The sequence below is a fragment of the Triticum urartu genome, chromosome 7A (assembly GCF_056163025.1).
Source record: "Triticum urartu cultivar PI428250 chromosome 7A, HENAU_Tu73, whole genome shotgun sequence".
NCBI classification, from domain to species: Eukaryota; Viridiplantae; Streptophyta; class Magnoliopsida; order Poales; family Poaceae; genus Triticum; species Triticum urartu.
In genome coordinates, this window is record NC_141879.1 from 199543808 (window position 1) to 199558624 (window position 14817).

The 14817-nt window shown below is 43.2% G+C and overlaps 1 pseudogene; it reads right to left on the bottom strand.

Moving 5' to 3' along the window:
* Positions 1 to 401: 401 nt before the first annotated feature.
* On the bottom strand, positions 402 to 1050 carry LOC147958979 (uncharacterized; annotated as a pseudogene).
* Positions 1051 to 14817: the final 13767 nt, after the last annotated feature.

Genomic DNA, 14817 nt, shown 5'->3' on the forward strand with positions numbered 1-14817 from the left:
TTCACCACTCCGGTTGTTCGCCTCATATGTATGCACATTGGCACCGCTACACTTTCTTCTACTTTCTCCACACTATTTAAATAAGGTTCTAGAGACGCCGGTGAGCTCCCCCGACTTATCGTCCGTCTTCCACCTCACCTCATCGCTTCTTCTTCCCCATCGTCTTGCACAACCATCTGTGTTGTAAGATAAGACTGATGTGTGAACGAACGACCGTCCTTATATTCGTGGAACAACAAAACTACATCATGGTGAGCAACATTAACGAGCGCAAGAAAACAAAATCATATGGTGACCAGGAATTAAAAACCACAACCAAACACCAATAGTACAGTACATCAACCTCTCACTGATATTCCCATCCCATCGATAGCCAGCAGGAAGAGCAGGGGTACGCTAATTCATTCGTCATCACACGCAGGTGGCATCCTAGAGCTGCTTGCCAGCGCAACTCCGGATAACGCACCGCTGACACAATGCAAAGCCGAACAGCCGTGGTGCTGCTGGTTCAATCTCCCCGTGGCCGCCGTCACAGTGGCCGCCGACGCCTGATCTTGCACCGTGACATCGTCCGGCCGCGATACACCCAATATAAAGACGGACGGCTGTGGTGCCATCTCCTCCGCCACCCGTCGTCACAGCGGCCGCCGGCAACTCACCTTGCACCGTGATGCCGGCCGGTGGTGGACCCAACGCGGTGTCGGATGGCTGTGGCGCCATCTGCCCCGTCGCAGCCTGCCGCTGCGCGGTGGCTCGCTTGTTGCTGCGTCTCACTCCCACGTAGCCCGTAACCTCGCGGTACCGGCGGAGATGCTCAGTGAGGGGCCCGACGTAGTTGCTGTAGCCGAGGATGTCGAAAGCTTTGATCACGTGGAGGCCAGTCATTTTCTTCTTGCCGTCCATTCCGCGCTCCTCTTCGGCCTGGACGGTGACCATGTTGATGAACTCCTTGACACACCGGTCCACGAGGGCTGTGGCATCTGGGTGGATCCTGGCGCGCGGGTCCATCGGCAGGGCGCCTCGCATGATGTTTTCCAGGTTGTTGGGCCAGAACGCCGGCGTCTCCCTCGACTTGCCTGCGTGCGCGTTATACTATGTCACTACATGTATGACCGGAAACCATATGTGTAAGAATACATGAGCCTTCTCTTAAAGAAAGAGAATACACGAGCCATATAACGAAAAGTATTGTAGATCAAAATCTTAAGGCCTTGTTCGGTTGTATTGGGTTTGAGAGGAATCAAAGGGAATTGTGAGGGATTAAATTTTTTGTAGGTCAAATTCCTCCAGAATCCACTTCCACTAGTAAAAAAAAGGGTTTTCGTTCGGGCCTGGCCAGCCCATTAGTCCCGGTTCTGCCACGAACCGGAACCAATTGATGCATTCGACCCGGTTCGTGAGCCCAGGGGGCCGGCCGGGGCCTTGTGGGCAGTGGTCCCGGTTCGTCTTGGCCCATTTGCCCCGGTTCTTGGCACGAACCGGGACCAATGGGCCTCGCTCCTGGCCCACAATCATAGGTCCCGGTTCTTGCCTCGAACCGGGACAGAAGGCTGGGCTTTAGTCCCAGTTCTAGCCACGAACCGGGACCAATGAGTTTCCTATATATACCCCACTGCCGGCGAGCAGAGCACTCCACAGTGCTTTGTTTTTTGCTGGCGGCGAGGAAGGGCATTTGGGTGCTCTAGCTCACCTCTTATGCACGTGAGGTGTTCGATGAAATGCCCGAGCCACATTAGTTAAGCTTTCTCCTCTCGAAGCTCGACCTCGGAGCTCCAGTTTTTTTGAGATTTGTCTAGGTTTAGCGGTCCGTCAAGCCCCGTCCTCGTCTTCACCGCCGTCAATCGCCCGTGCTGATCTTGTCGCCGGCACCACCGTGGTGAGCCTCTTGTTCTTATCTTCTTTCTGAAAGAAAAAAATCTTACTTCAGATAGATACTTGTCTAATTTTCTTACTTTTGACACACATAATTATATATAATGCACGCAGATGAACCGGCAATGGATGTACGGTGATAGACACACCTCTGAGTACATTAAGGGCGTGCGTAAATTTCTCGAAGTGGCTGAGGCAAACATGCAGAATGGTTTTATGTGTTGTCCATGCCCTGATTGTGGGAATACGAGGTCTTACTCTGACAAGAAAATCATTCACACCCACCTGCTTTATAAGGGTTTCATGTCACACTATAATGTTTGGATGAAGCACGGAGAAACAGGGGTTATAATGGAAGACAACGAAGAAGAAGAGGACGATGACAACTATGTGCCCCCTGAATACAGTGATGCTGCAAAGGGGGAAGCTGAAGATCAAGAGGAACCAGACGATGTGCCCGATGATGATCTCCGCTGGGTCATTGTTGATGCAAGGGAAAAGTGCGAAAGTGAAAAGGAGAAGCTGAAGTTCGATTGCATGCTAGAGGATCGAAAAAAAGGGTTGTACCCCAATTGCGAAGATGGAAACACAAAGCTCGGTACCGTACTGAATTGCTGCAGTGGAAGGAAGAGAATGCTGTGCCTGACAAAGGATTTGAGAAGTTACTGAAAATATTGAAAAAGAAGCTTCCAAAGGATAACGAATTGCCCGACAGTACGTACGCAGCAAAGAAGGTCGTATGCCCTCTATGATTGGAGGTGGAGAAGATACATGCATGCCCTAATGACTGCATCCTCTACCGCGGTGCGTACAAGGATTTGAACGCATGCCCGGTATGCGGTGCATTGCGGTATAAGATCAGACGAGATGACCCTGGTGATGTTGAGGGCGAGCCCCGCGGAAAGAGGGTTCCTGCGAAGGTGATATGGTATGCTCCTATAATACCATGGTTGAAACGACTGTTCAGAAACAAAGAGCATGCCAAGTTGATGTGATGGCACAGTGAGGACCGTAAGAAAGACGGGAAGTTGAGAGCACCCGCTGACGGGTCGCAGTGGAGAAAAATCGAGAGAAAGTACTGGGCTCAGTTTGCAGGTGACCCAAGGAACGTATGGTTTGGTTTAAGCGCGGATGGCATTAATTCTTTCGGGGAGCAGAGCAGCAATCACAGCACCTGGCCCGTAACTCTATGTATGTATAACCTTCCTCCTTGGATGTGCATGAAGCGGAAGTTCATTATGATGCCAATTCTCATCCAAGGCCCTAAGCAACCCGGCAACGACATTGATGTGTACCTAAGGCCATTAGTTGAAGAACTTTTACAGCTGTGAAATGGAAACGGTGTACGTGCGTGGGATGAGCACAAACAGGTGGAATTTAACCTGCATGCCTTGCTGTTTGTAACCATCAATGATTGGCCCGTTCTCAGTAACCTTTTAGGACAGACAAACAAGGGATATCACGCATGCACGCACTGTTTAGCTGATACCGAAAGTATATACCTGGACAGATGCAGGAAGAATTTGTATCTGGGCCATCGTCAATTTCTCCCGACGAACCATCAATGTTGAAAGAAAGGCAAGCATTTCAAAGGCGAGGCAGATCATCAGAAGAAGCCCGCCATGCATACCGGTGATCACGTACTTGATATGGTCTCTGATTTACACGCAATATTTGGAAAGAGTCCCGGCGGACTAGCTGTTCCGAATGACGCTGAGGGACGCGCACCCATGTGGAAGAAGAAATCTATATTTTGGGACCTACCCTACTTGAAAGAACTAGAGGTACGCTCTTCAATCGACGTGATGCACATGACGAAGAACCTTTGCATGAACCTGTTAGGCTTTCTGGGCGTGTACGGGAAGACAAAAGATACCCCTGAGGCATGGGAGGACCTGCAACGTTTGCACGAAAAAGACGGCATGCCTCCAAAGCAGTATGAAGGTCCTGCCAACTACACTCTTACCAAAGAAGAGAAGGAAAACTGTTTTGAATGCCTACTCAGTATGAAGGTCCCGATTGGCTTCTCGTCGAATATAAAGGGAATAATAAATATTTCAGAGAAAAAGTTCCAGAACCTAAAATCTCATGACTGCCACGTGATTATGACGCAATTGCTTCCGGTTGCATTGAGGGGCCTTCTACGGAAAACGTCCGATTAGCCATTGTGAAGCTATGTGCATTCCTCAATGCACTCTCTCAGAAGGTGATCGATCCAGATATCATACCAAGGCTAAGGAGTGATGTGGCGCAATGTCTTGCCAGTTTTGCACTACAAGAAATATGTCAACTTGTGACCCTCACTATTGGCCGCTGAAAGGTCATTGTTTTTCATTTGTGACCTTTTTTTGACCAAAAACAGAAATTCAAAAGCTGGCGGTCGTAAACTGAAACTAACGACCTTCTGTAAAAGGTTGTTGGTTCCATGACCAAATTTTTGGTCACTAGCAAGCTCCCCAAGCCACATAGGGATCCAGCGTGGCAAGCTGACATGGATAAGAATCAGCCCGATCCAATTCGATGTTTTACATGGGCCGAGCCCAACAATTCAGCCTATTTGTTTTTTTTTCTCATATTAATTTTGGCTAGGTAGATGGACCAAGCCCAACAATTAAGCCTTCTCATTTTGGGGCAGTGGCCTTTTCCGCTAGAAAGTTTTAGTTTTTTTGTAATATAAAAAAGGTCCACTAGTCAAATGGGTCTCAGATGTCAGGCTCAGGTACGTGGGTCCCAGCTAGCAACTTCATATTCTTCATATTTCAATTTAACAGTAAATAAATAACCAATATTTAAATTGTCACAAACAAAACGCACACATAATACTCCAAATATTATCAACCAGATTCAGTACAGAGCTCCTATTGTACAAATAACATATACTTTACAAGCTCTACACATAAGAAGCTCTAACATATACAAGCTCTACACGTGATACTTCAAACATTCTCCAGAAGCTCTACAAGTATGGCAATCACAGTTACAAGCTCCACATGTGTAATAACTAGATACAGTTACAAGCTATGTTCTTCAGCATGGAGCTTCTTCGATAACAATCACAAACTAGGCACCTACTCCTGTTAGGATTGGGCCAACAGAACGGTGATATGCCTTCCACGGTCACCCTGATACATGAATCAACAGAGAAGAATTAGGAAAACTGGAGCCAATATAGCAAGAAGAGACCATTCAAAAAATGACAGCTATTTATATTAGAATGACGACACAAATTCAGCTAGTACCATGATTTTTGTTCTCCGGCTAGTTAAAATGAGATACTCATTCATACAAGAAAACAGAGAAAAATATGAATATGTATTGCACAAGTGTGAGTCGTGCAAAAAACTTCACTACACCAAATTGCACCTAAACAATAATACCATTCTGCTACCACATCCATCCATTCAACAGGCAAGATCAAACATTACTAGTCAGAGTACGTAGGCTTAACATCACTAACATCACAAATGCACGAGAGAATAAAGGGAACCAAGAGAGATACCTAAGGATGATAGCATCGTGATGATTTGTATTGAGTTAGCATCTGTGAGGAGGTGAATTATCGCCATGGTGTGCTTGATGATGCACACAGCCATGATCTTCTTGCCACCGTTGCATCCATGCGCTAGATGAGGGGGGTACCAATGCATTCAAGCAGAACAAAATCACCATCGTTAACCCATAACATTAACTACAAACTAAGTATGTATCAAGTAACAATAAAAACAAGTTGAGAAAAACACAGAAAATAATTACTTCATGTCATGCAGAGTTCAAACTGAATAAACACATGCAAAGTTCAAACCAAATAAACATATGCATGATATTTTACTACAGATGAAAGAAGGAAAACATCTATAAGGTTAGGAGAGCTTAATAAAGACATAGAGAGAGAGAGAGAGAGAGTAAATGTTCTCAGGTTAGCCTTAACATGGCAGCCTAACTTGTACTTAATTTTGAGCAAACATACATATCAATACAGGGTTAGGCAAGACAGTAAAGAAAGACATAGGTGCTAGAGTTAGAAAACACTGGTGATACAAGTAGCATAAGCATAATACAACACGGTATATTTGTTGTGTGGATATATACATATAATTGGCCATCACTTTATCTTCCAAATTAATAGTTACCACAGTGAAAACCTTGACAAGAGAAGATAAACTTTGACAACACAAGGTGAGATGAAAGATAGCAAACAACACATGCCAGCCATCAATTTTTATTCTACTGAACAAATTGGACAACAACCACCTATTTTGTAACAACTTCAGTTAACTTGGGAGAAATCCAACCAAACCAATTGATAAACAAAATTCTACTGAATTTTGGGGCAACAAGCAAGCAACTTAATTGGCAAACAATGAAATCAAGCATGTAAGAAAATTTGGAGCAGCACCAAATCAGGGACCAAGTCTAGGAAACCAAAATAAGGAGATGCAGAGGGAGGCCTTAACCTAGAGTTGCAGCTTCCCCGCAGCTAGTGATGTTGCAGGGACCTAGGCGTCTCCTCTCCCTGCATCCAAGTTGAGTTGGTGATGTTGCAGCCGTGCAGCTGCTCCTGCACATCAGGGAAGGGAATGGAAGGTAAGGTCAAAATCTGGAGCCAATATATTATGAACATTTCATTCAGAAAATGAACAAGTTCATTAGAATGATAACACAAATTCAGCTACGACAATGCTTCGTTCTCCATCTAGTTCAAATGAGATACTCATTCATACAAGGTGACAAAAGAAAATAAATCATTTTACTAATAGCATGCAAAGTATCAATGTTTTGTTCTTATCATCTTATTCTTATGCATAAAGCAACTAAGGAAATCTGACCAAATAATCAACAACTCCATAAACCAAAACTTCAGGACTAAATAAGAACACTAATCTTTTTGTGAAAAATGGACTGGATAATTGGTGTTTCGTACATAGACTCCAAATGGAAAGGACACATGACCTTTCGCGCAAACAGGGGGAAAAGGAGGCTGAAATGTCTAAAAAAGACTATAGCAGTACCTAATTAATGCTGCAACTTAATTTTTAATTTTTCCTAAGGAAGTGGAGGGTGACAAATTATAGAAGAAAGAAGTAGAATCATAGGCTATAAGGTAGTAGTGTAGCCATCTATGGCAAGGTAGCAAGAATTTGCCAAAGGAAGTTGGCACATTCCCTGCATCTTGTCAGCCCCTGTGATCCCACCCACCACGGGGCCAAGAAGAGGAGCACTAACTAGTCTAGAGCTGGCCAAATATGCGAACGAATCATACTAGTTCGTAGAAATTAGGCTACAACAGATCATTGATGGTAAATTACAGAAGAAAAAAGAACATCTACTGCGGTGGCGAGGCAGTAAATGAGGTAGGTAGAGCAGAGTAGGGGACCTTTTGGATATCTCTCATAGCGTACACTTATGATCTCAAACAAACAGATGGATATAGCATCAGTCATGCAAATGGAAGAAAAATAGGGGGTTTGCGGCAACTTACAGCATATCGATCAGCATGTCCGTCATCTCGATTCTGAAAGGGTCCCTCGGATCCATCTGCTTTATGATGTTGACGAGTTTCTGCGCCATCAAGCAAATCCCGTTGTACCTGCAGCGACACAGCCATCACAGGATCAATCACAGGGCAGCCATCAAGAAAATCCCGTTTACACTTCAATGGTGTAGCATTCCAGAGTGCAGACTATGCCCATCAAGCCAAAAACAAATCCTATCACCACCACCGAGTTTTTGACAGCAAGGGAAACTACAACATGTTCTAGGAATAGCTGCAAAATTCCACCGAGTTTTGGACAGCAAGGGCACTCACTGACGATGGTCTGGCGGTAGGCCTGCACCACGGCCCTGCCGACGACAGCGCTGCACATGACGAGGAGCTGCCCGAGGAGCCGTCCGGCGGAGGAGGTCAGTGTCGCCGCCGTCCAGCCAACACATGCGAGCACGCCAATCTACGCCAGCACGAATGGCCTTGGAGTCGAGACGAGGTCTCTTGTGCACCTGTGTATAGAGAACCGGCCGCATCAGGGCAGGGGAGAGAGCAAACCAAATCGGGACTGAGGCATAGAGAGGAGACCTTGAGGACACGACACCGAGGATGGTCAGAACCCGCAACCGGAGCATGCATGAATCCATGCCTCCCAGCACCAGCCACGGGCCTGCACCATGGATCTCGACTATGGGAGCGATGGTGGCGGTGGTGGCATCCGGGTCGTGCAGGCCTAATCTGAGGCCAGGGAGGCGCCAATCGGATCTGGTCGGAGCGATGCGAGCCCCTTGCTGCATGGTGCCGTGTGTGGCGGCGGCGTGCCATACAGGAAAGAGAGGCTAATGTGGGAGGGAGAGGGGAGGGGGAGCTCGATCTGAGGGAGGGAGACGGCGGTGGCAGGGATCGAGGGGAGCGCCGTCGATGGCAGCGGCGAGGAGATGGGGGAGGAGGGGTGCGATGGGAGGAGGGGATCAATGGGATCTGGGTAGGGTTTGGGTAGGTGGATGCGGGTGGGGTTTTCTTTTTCATTTTCTTTTTTTTTCTATACATAAATGGATGAATGTGGTATGGAGAGATGGATGGATGGGCGCGTCATCGATCCGTGTGACAACGAATTCCACCAATGCGAATAGAGCACATATAATTGTGTTTTTTCTATTGTTTTCCTTCTACTTTTTCACATGAAAAAATCAAATATTGATCTCACATTGTGCACAAGAGTGCATCTTCAAATGTCAACCAATGTTGCGTAAGAAAGTTTCATTTTCTTTAGATGAAAACTCAATTTTCGATTTTTCGAGTGCCCAAAATGGGTTTAATTGTGAAGGGCCTACCAAATATTTGTTGCAAAATTGGACCAAATCATTTTTTAAAATATTAGGTCATATTTAATGCACAATTGATCAAATGGTTGGGTGTCAGAAGCTTTTATCCACCTCTCGTGAAAAAGATAAATTTCTGCCGATTCAGCAGGAAGCGGGTCAAATTTGAACTGCAGCTACCTCGTAGTTTCCTCTTTATTTTTTCCAAAAATCATTTCTAGGTACAAAAGTATCTTTTTAATCAAAGAAACACCAAAATTTTTTCAAGATTCAACCACTAGCTAGGAACGATCATTCCCGCCGTTTTGACCGCATTTTGAAACAGGCATAAAAAATTCAAAAAAATTGGAAAACCTTCGCATTGTGTCATTATATGTGACCAAGTTACCAGGAAAAATAATAAACTTGTAATACTGCAATTCTTTCAAAAAAGTGTTCTCAGAAATGAGCTATCATGTGTGAAGACTCATGGCTTTCAACACAAATGCTCAGTCTTATGGCCACATTCATGGCATAGTTTGTTCAAATGATCTAATATTTTGCACAAGGGTGCATATTGGAATGACAAACAATGTTGCCTAAGGAAGTTTTCATTTTCTTTGGACAAAAAATTCATTTCCCATTTTTCGAGTGCTCAAAACGGTTTTTTTATGAAGGGCCTACCAAATATTTGCTGCAAAATTGGACCAAATCATTTTTCTAAAATACTAGGCCATATTTAATGCACAATTGACCAAATGGTTGGGTGTAAAAAGTTTTGATCCACCTCTGGTGAAATAGACAAATTTTCGCCGATTCATTTGAAAGCGGGTCAAACTTGAACTGCGGCTGCCTTATAGTTTGCTATTTATTTTTTACAAAAATCATTTCTAGGTACAAAAGTATCTATTTAATAAGAGAAACACCAAAAAAATTCCAACATTCAACCACTAGCTAGGAACGGTCATTCCCGCCGTTTTGACCGCATTTTGAAACGGGCATAAAAAATAAAAAAAATAAAAAATTGGAAACCTTCGCATTGTGTCATTATATGTGACCAGGTTACTAAGAAAAATAATAAACTTGTAATACAACAATTCTTTTAAAAAAGTGTTCCCAGAAATGAGCTATCATGTGTGAAGACTCATGGCTTTCAACCCAAATGCTCAATCTTATGGCCACATTCATGGCATAGTTTGTTCAAATGATCTTATATTGTGCACAAGGGTGCATATTGGAATGGCAAACAATGTTGCCTAAGGAAGTTTTCATTTTCTTTGGACGAAAAATCAATTTTCCATTTTTCGAGTGCCCAAAATGAGTTTTTTTTGTGAAGGACCTACCATATATTTGTTGCAAATTTGCACCAAATCAATTTTATAAAATACTAGGACATATTTAATGCAAAATTGACAAAATGGTTGGGATTCAAAAGTTTAGATCCACCTCTCGTGAAAAAGACAAATTTCCGTCGATTTAGGAGGAATCGGGTCAAATTTGTACTGGAGCTGCCTTATAGTTTGCTCTTTATTTTTTTCAAAAATAATTTCTAATTACACAAGTATCTATTTAATAAGAAATAAATGGTTTGGAGGTGATACGTTGATGTTTGGATGGTGGCCCAGGCCCCAACTCCAAAGCGCGTAGACTCGCATGCCCGCCGCGTGGTCACCGCGTGACTGTGGCGTTGCCATGCGTTATGGGCAGCCTAGGCATGTCTAGTAGGTTGGGAACTCCCCAAGTATATGCTAGAAAGAAGATAACAATAGAAGAATCTCACGAGGAGACCGAACTATGCTCAAACATGAATTAGCAGCCAAGTGTTTGATTAGCGGTACGGGAAATTCACAAGGCTAATGGGCCTGAGTTTTGGCTGAGTATGATCATCTACTAGGGAGACTGTCTTGGCAAATTTTCAGCTCAAATGGAAGAGTTTGGATGGCACTTGCTTTGCAAAGTACCACATTGGGCAGAAATATGGATGTTGAAGCTGGGCTCGAACTAATAGGAAATCACTATAGAAAATTGATACCATTTGGACATGCCAAAGTGGTACTTCCTTCACAATGCTCTTCTCTGGACAGAAACTTGGGAAGATTAGCGAGATAAATTTGATTAATAAAATGAGCTCAAATTTGGTGTAGGTAGGTTACATAAGTATGGTCTTGCCCTGGTAAATTTTCAGATCATTTGGGTAAGCCTATCTAGTACTTACTTCACAAAGCTTCTCTCGAGATCAAAACTTTGGGAATTTTCTGAGAAAAAATTACCAGGAAAATGGAGCTGAATATTATCATGTGGCAATGATTTGAGTATGGAAGAGTGACCAAAAAGTTTGAGGGTAATAGGATTAGTCTAGATAACACTTGCTTTGCAACGTGCCAATTTGGCCATAAAATATAAATTGAACCTGGGCTCACATAGATGATTTGACTGAGCTGCAATTTGGAGTAGGATGATAATTTGGGCATATGAAGGAACTGTATAAATTTCATGTCATTTGGATATATAAAATGGTACTTCCTTCACAAAGCTTCTAGCTGAACAAAAACTTTGGAAATTTGCCGAGGAACATTTACTAGGAAAATGGAGCTGAATTTTGTCACAAGGCAATGATTTGGATAGGAAAGAGTGCCCAACAAGTTTGATGTCAATCAAATAAATATAAATAGCACTTCCTTCACAAAGTGTTGTTCTGAACAAAATATGAAAAATGAATATTGTTGAATTATATTTGAACTAGGTGAGGAAGGTTTTTTACACATTTGACGAAGATATGATCCAAAGAATTTATGAGAATTTTTTGGGAATTTTGGGAATAACAGAAATATAGGTTGCTTCACAACCTAGGGCAAAAATTGACACATGGACATGACACATAGGCAAAACTGATGAGGTGGCGCCTAGTCATAGCAATAAGTACCAATGCATCCACGTTCACAACCTCATGACCATTTATATTGGTCGTAATCAGGTAGAAAATAAGGTCATAGACCACTCTTTTCTGCGTTATGACCATTTGGTGTAAGGCAATTTCAGGGTTGAGCCCTTCCAAGCGAAATGGCCGTGGATTTACGACCAATTTAGCTGGGGTCACTAAGAGAAGGTCACTAGTTGACATATTTCTTGTAGTGTCGAGTTGGTGTTTCCACCATCCTTCAATATCATGACGCACGTCCTAGTTCATTTAGTCGACGAGATTGTCATTCTGGGCCCCGTATTTCTACATAATATGTTCCCCTTTAAGAGGTTCATGGGAGTCCTAAAGAAATATGTCTGTAACCGTGCTAGGCCAGAAGGAAGCATCTCCATGGGCCATCAAACAGAGGATGTCATTGGGTTTTGTGTTGACTTCATTCCTGGCCTTAAGAAGATAGGTCTCCCTAAATCGTGGTATGATGGGAGACTGACTGGAAAAGGCACGCTAGGAGCGGACTCAATAATATGCAGGGACGGGCATTCTTGGTCTCAAGCACACTACACAGTTCTACAGAACTCTACCTTGGTGACCTCGTATATCGATGAACACAAGAACAGTCTGCGCTCCAAACACCCGGAGTAGTGTGACGACTGGATTACATGTGAACACATCATGACTTTCAGCAATTGGTTGGAAACACGTCTCAGAGGTGACAACATTTTTTGTGATGATATGTACTCGTTGTCCAGGGGACCATCTTCGACTGTATTGACTTACAAAGGATACGAGATAAATGGGAGTACATTTTACACGATCGCCCAAGATCAAAAGAGCACCAATCAGAACAGCGGTGTCCGCCTTGATGCAGCAACCGAGAGGGGAAAGGACACATATTATGGTTACATAGTGGACATATGGGAACTTTACTACGGACATGATTTTAAGGTCCCTTTGTTTAAGTGCAAATGGGTCAATCTGTCAGGTGGCGGGGTACAGGTAGAGCCATAGTACGGAATGACAACAGTGGATCTGAACAATCTTGGGTACACTGACGAACCATTCGTCCTAGCCAATGATGTGGCACAGGTTATCTATGTGAAGGACATGTCTACCAAACCGAGAAAAAGAAAAGATAAGGAAGCGAATACATCATACGATGAGCCAAAGCGCCACATAGTTCTTTCAGGAAAAAGGGACATCGTGGGAGTGGAGGGAAAGACATACATGTCCGAAGGTTATGAAAAGTTTCATGAAATTCCTCGCTTCAAAGTCAAGGCTTCCCCAAGCATCCTGATAAACGATGAATATTATCCATGGTTACGGTACAATAAGCAAAGCACACAAGCGAAGAAAAAGTGAAGACTTTCTGTCCACAACTATTATGATGATACCATGCCAACTTTCAACCTTTTCCTAGTTCATTTGAAATGCATGTTGTAACAGACGATTTTCCGTATGAAACCCTGATATCTCGAAACAGATTGTGCATTTTGTTGAAATGCTTTGAATGTTGCATTTTATAAACCTATAGTATTATTGAAACTAAAATCATATAGAATTTATGCAACTAAAATTATATAGAAATTTCATAAAGAACTTTTTTGTTACAAACTTTAATAGCAAAAAAAATTATCATAAAATAAATTAAATAAGTAATTAGAAACAAAATAATCTAAACTTTAATAAAATATATAAGTAGAAACAAAATAAAATAAAATAAAATAAACTTTAATAACATAAATAAAATTTATGAAACTAAAATTATCAAAGTATTTTCTGTTCAAAACAGCACAAGCAACATCTAGTATTATTGAAACTAAAATTACATATAAAATTGATGCAACTAAAATTATCAAAGTATTTTCTGTTCAAAATCATTAAAAGGAAAAAGAATTTTCATAAAGAACTTTTTTGGTTAGAAACTTTAATAGCAAAATAAAATAAAATAAGTTTTTGTTGTAAGTAGAAAGAAAACAAAATGAATAAAGAAAAAAAGAAAACAAAAAAACAGGGAAAAAATAAAAAATATGCCACCTACTGGGCCTCCACGTCGTGAATACGACTAGAAACTCATCCATGGGCCAGGATTCAGGCCCGCAGAAGGCCCAATAGGCCCATCGGGCATACTAGTGACAATTAGGCCCGAAATCTTGCAATGGATAGGAGCTCGAGAGGGGTGTGGCAGTGGGGCTTATAAACCACTACGCGCCCCTCTCAGCTAGCGAGGTGGGACTAAACATTTGGGCACGGGCAGAACGAGGCCTTTGGTCCCGGTTGGTGCCACCAATCGAGACTAAAGGGGGGCATTGGAACTGGTTCGTGGCACCAACCGGTACGAATGCCCCCCTTTGGTACCAGTTGGTGCCACGAACCGGGACCAAAGGCAGCCGCTTCCCGCCTTTTGGGCTGCCGAAAATTGACCTTTGGTCCCGGCTGGTGGCACCAACCGGGACTAAAGGGGGCACTGGTCCCAGTTTGTGCCACGAACCGGGACCAATGCCTCGTCTATATAAGCAGGACTTGTAAATTTTTCGTTCAGTTCCTCATTCCCCCGCCGTGACGCCGCCAGGCTGCCCCCCTATCTCTCCATCGCTGTCGTCGCCCCTACCTCCGACGTGCCGCCCCGACGCCGTCCCAAGCCGCCCTGACGCCGTCCCACCCCAGACCGACGCCGTCCCGCCCCGGACTGACGCCGTCGCCGCCCCGCGCCATCCCTGCCCCGACGCCGCCAGCCCTGCCTCCTCGTCGCCATCGCCGCGCACAGTGTGAGCACTGCCCGCCGATCCCCTCCTCCTCCTCCCTGTAATGGCCGCCGCCGCCGCGCCGCCGCGCCCCCTATATATAGATGTTGTAATTTAGTTGTATTAATTTGGATGTGTAATTTAGATGTCTAGTTAATTTAGTTGTTGTAATTTGGTTGTATTAATTTAGATGTGTAGTTTAGATTTTTTTTGTGATATTATTGTTGAATATGCAAATGTTTGTATGTTCATATGCAAAGAATGTGTCAATTTTTTCATAGAATTTTTATGATTTTTTCTGTTGTAATTTTGTTTATAGAATTTTTATGATTTTTTCTGTTGTATTTTTGTTCATAGAATTTTTATGATTTTTTTGTTCATAGAATTTTCTTTGTCAATTTATGTATATGTTCATATTGTGTATGTATTGGAAAATTGTGTATGATCAAAGTCATTTATGTATATGTTCATATTTAGAAGAAAAAGGAGAGAAAAAGGAAA